This window comes from Belonocnema kinseyi, chromosome 2 (genome assembly GCF_010883055.1).
Source record: "Belonocnema kinseyi isolate 2016_QV_RU_SX_M_011 chromosome 2, B_treatae_v1, whole genome shotgun sequence".
Taxonomy (NCBI): domain Eukaryota; kingdom Metazoa; phylum Arthropoda; class Insecta; order Hymenoptera; family Cynipidae; genus Belonocnema; species Belonocnema kinseyi.
The window spans coordinates 134,041,317-134,045,956 of NC_046658.1; positions in this window are offsets into that span (position 1 = coordinate 134,041,317).

A 4,640-nucleotide genomic window follows, 5' to 3' on the forward strand; every position below is an offset into this window, starting at 1 on the left:
ATCTAAGGATGGTACTATAGAACGCCACCTCAAGGTAGGCCTAGTGGCGCCATCTCTTGGTCAGGCCGGAAACTTATCAATCCACCCTCGTATTTCAACTTTAAACATTACTTTTAGTATTTAAGAAAAATTTCTCGTTTCGAAGAATTGCATCCGAATTTAGAAGTCCTTCAATACCTTTAAATTTTTATACTCACAATATTCACAACTTTTAATCTTCATGCAATTTTTTATTACATTCTCATCCTTTATGATTGAGAAAGTATTAGAATTGTCGGAAATTTGACATCACACTTTTTCAACGGATCTTTACGTTTCGAGACCCCTGAATCCGAAAATCAGGTTTTCACGATGGCGTCTGTCTGTCCGTCCGTCCGTCCGTAAACACGATAACCTTTCGAAAAAATGAACGAATCAAATTCATCGTTGGCACATTTATCTTAGGTCCTAAAAGAAAGGACGAGTTCGTCAACCAGCCATTTTTGATGAAAATTCAAAAAGTGAGCGCATTTTGAAAATTTTTGAGACAACTTTTTTCTGAACTTGAAAATTATATGTACGTATATTTATAGCATTAAAAAGAAAAAAACAATTTATCCTTATGACTTTTTCGATAAAAAGGACATTCTCAGAGTTATGGCGTTTTCAAAATTTTTTTAATCAACCGAAAATCAAAATTTGAAGCCGAAAAACGCAGGAAATGAAAAAAGTCAAGAAAAGAAAAACATTTCTCTTTGAAAACCCTACAAGATTATTACAACCAATTTTTGTATTTTCTTCGAAAATCGAAAATTCAAATTTTGATTGCACAAAAAATAATGGAAAATAATAAAATCCATCTTGTGGACAAACTATTTAGGATACAAAAAAAGATGAATTTACAAAAATGGTCATCCCACAAAAGACATACAATATCGTTAACAATCACTTCTTGATAGGACGCGTACTTTTTGTTTTATTCGTGAAAAATAACGTTTTAAAAAAATAGGATTTTTCTTTCTATTTATAATAAACACTCAAAAATATCGTATAGGAGTGAGCGTGGAGGGGGTGAAAAATGTTTAAAATTATTTTTTTTATTATTTATTAATTTTCTATTTATGCTACTTGAAGGTACTTTATGCTTTATTCAGTACCTTTTAATTGTTTTTTATTATCGTTAAATAAATTATTAGAAATAATAAATAATATAATTCTTTAAAATTGTCATTTTCGAAAAAAACGAAAAAACTCCTGGAGATATTGCTGAGGTGAATAGGAACGGTTCTCTCGTTTTTCTATATGACTTTTAATTTCATTTACAATGAAGGCATGAAAATGAAAAGTATATGTTTAATTTTTTCCAAATCATTTTTCAAAATAGCTTTTTGGGCCATTTTTTTCCAAACCATTTGGTTTGAAACGATTTTTAAAAATAATTTCTTTTTAACATATTTTTTGTGAAATATTTTTTCTCAAATTTCTTTTAAAAAATTAAAAAGTATTTTTTCAAGATTCTGTTAACCCTTGAAATAATGTCCTAATATCCTACGAAATGATGCTTCCACTGAAAAGGTTAAAAAATCGGTTAATATCCGTTGGATTCCTTGAAATAGTTCAAAATTTTACGATATCTCGTAGCAACTATAAAATCCCCTTGAAATAAATTTAAATCCTTAAAATCCATAGAAACCTTCACGATCTTTTAGAGATCCCTGAAAAATATATCAAAATATTTTTAAATCTTTTGCAATCTCTTGAAATCCTTTGAATACTTGTGAAATTATCGAAACAGCTTTAAATCTTTTAAAATACATACAAATCGTTTAAAATCCATTACAATATTTGCCAAACTTTTGGAATCCCCTAACATTTCATTAAGTCCTTTTAAATCTTCGAAATATCATTTAAATCTTCTTATACTCTTCAAAGCCCCTTAAATATTCCTCGACATCTTTAAAAATCCTTATAAGTATTTGGAAATTCTTTGAAAATCCGTTCAATCTTCTGAAATCTGCTAAACGAGAGCAAATATTTTAGAATTTTTTTAATCTCTTAAATTCTTGTATAATCCCCTAAATTATGAAACTCTTTTTAAATCTTTTAAAATCTCTTAAAGTACTTGAAAATCTTAAAATATCCTGAAATAACTTGAAATCTCTTCAAATGTTAGAAATGTTATAAAAATCATCTGAGATCCTTTAAAATTTGTGAAAATACTTCGAAATTATATAAAATCCTTCCAAATCCTTTCAAATCGTTTCAAATTCCGTGACTTATTTTAAATTATTTCGGCATATCTTAACATCCGTTCAGATCTGAAGAAATTCTACTTGCTTCCTTAAATTTTCTCAAAATTCATCCAAATTCTTTTAAATTCAATACTATAAAAAAATCTACTTAAAATCCTTGAAGCGTTTTAAAATGTTGCAAGATCCTTGTTAAAATTTAGATTATTTTCTACGATCTTGATATTATGTGGAAATCTCAAAAATGCAAGAATTTCTCTAAATTAATATTGGGTCAACAATATTGAAAATTAGTCATTTAATTAATAGGTACTCTCGACTTAACTATTAAAATGCAAGGAAAAATCGGGAGTTTTTTATTAAAAATGAAATAAATTAGCAACAATAACCAGTGTCATGACCGTGAGAATCTTAATGTTAATTGAGTTTATTTGTGACTTTCCTCTACAATTTTCATAATTTTTTTTTCATAAATGGTTCATGAAAAAAAATTTGAAAATCAAATGATGCAGAAATGTTTAATCGCACATTGTAAATAAAAAAAATCGTTTTTCTGAAAAAAAATGTCTGAAGTTACATAATACTAATGGGTAGACTATTTTCCAATACATAGTTTTAATCATCCTTTCAACCTCAAAAATCGTAGGTTCACTTGTGAAGTTTATACCACAATGCATCTTTTAAATTATTTTGTGTCGATGATATTTATCTTTTTAAGTGAATTTTTTCTGAAAAAAGATCCTCGCTCCACTGGGAATCGAACCACAGAACTTTCGATTGCCGGCTGGGTACTTTACCCTTAAGCTACTCAACATATCGTAAGAAAAATCATTTTTCAGAAGTAGACGCATTATTTTGCCAGGTTTCACAAGCCATATTGTTCAAGGACCCTTTATTGCCATCAGAGAATAACAAACAATTTTTAATTTTTTAGACTAAGTGGAGCTATGAATTAAAAAATTGAGTTCTAGCACCTGATAAAATAATGCGTGTATTTCTGAGAAAGGTTTCTTGTTTAAATATCTCTAGTAGCTTAAGGGAAAAGCACTTGATCGCAATCGGAAGTTTTGCGGTCCAATGCCCACCGGTGAGAAAGAGATTTTTTTTCAGAAAAAATTTAATAATAAAAAATATTCAATCCATCGCTCCATCTAGTCTGAAAAGGCGTAAAGAATTTATGTTAATCCTTGATGATAATACACATTGCTTGAAAAGTATTAATTTTCTCTTGACTGAACCTAAGATAAATTATGTTATAATTCTTAGAATTTACGCATCTTTTTTCAGATTTATCATGAACGTGAAATTGTTCATCGTAATGGGAATATCTTGGCTATGCGAAGTGATATCAAACTACTTGAACTACTTTTTACCATGGTTGTTGGAATACAGGATCTTTCTGGTCTTCGACATAATTAATTAGCTTCAGGGTGTCTTCATATTTGCACTTTTCACATTAAAAAAAAAGTTGTACACTGGTTTGCGACGGAGATTTTTTGGGGGTAATGATAAGGGCTCTATGAGCAAAGTGGTAATTTCGCAAAATCCGAAGAAGGTGATAAAAACTTCCAGCAATAGCACCATGAATAGCACGAATGGCACCGAGCTGACCACTTTCACGGTGAGCTCGCCACCTGCTATTATCCCAGATAAATAGAAAATTTTCGCGGATATCTGGGGGAAAGATACAGCAGGTCAGAAGGCTCGAAGAAGGGCAATACGGTGGTCTATTAGGGTGATCCAAATTTATGCTTCATTTTCGGAAAAATACTGTAGGAGCTATGAATTAAAACATTTTCTAATGAAATTAAAAAAAAATCTTGCTTGCTCCGCTTGGAATCGAACCACAGGTCAACCGATTGCCGGTTGGGTGTTCTTACCACTAAGCTATTGCAAATATCGAAAAAGGAACCTTCTTTCAGAAATCCGCTGCGTTATGGAAGGAGTTCTGTTTTTAATACTAGTCAATTTTGCAATCGATATTCTCTCTCTTGTGTTCTCTCTCATCTGTATTATCTCTCCAGTAGCTTAGTGGTAAGAGTACCCGATCGGAGCGAAGGAAAATATATTTTTTCAGAAAAAATTGAATTGAGGAAATTCCATTTTTTTTAAATCATTCAAAATTAACCCAAGACTCCGGGCTTTTGAAACTCAAACATTAAACATTACTTTAGTTTGCAAAAATTTAATAACAAGAATTTAGGTTAACTATTTTTTCGAAAATTGAGCTATTGTCATTTAGAATTCTCTGTTCATTTCAAAATCCTGAAGGCACGGGTTAATTAAAACCCATTTACAAAAAATGAAAAAATTATTGTTCAGAAAAGCAAACGAATTGGGGAACTTTAATCAACATAAATCTAAAATCGTATTTTGTACCACCGTACTGGCCCTTATTTATATTGTGAAAAA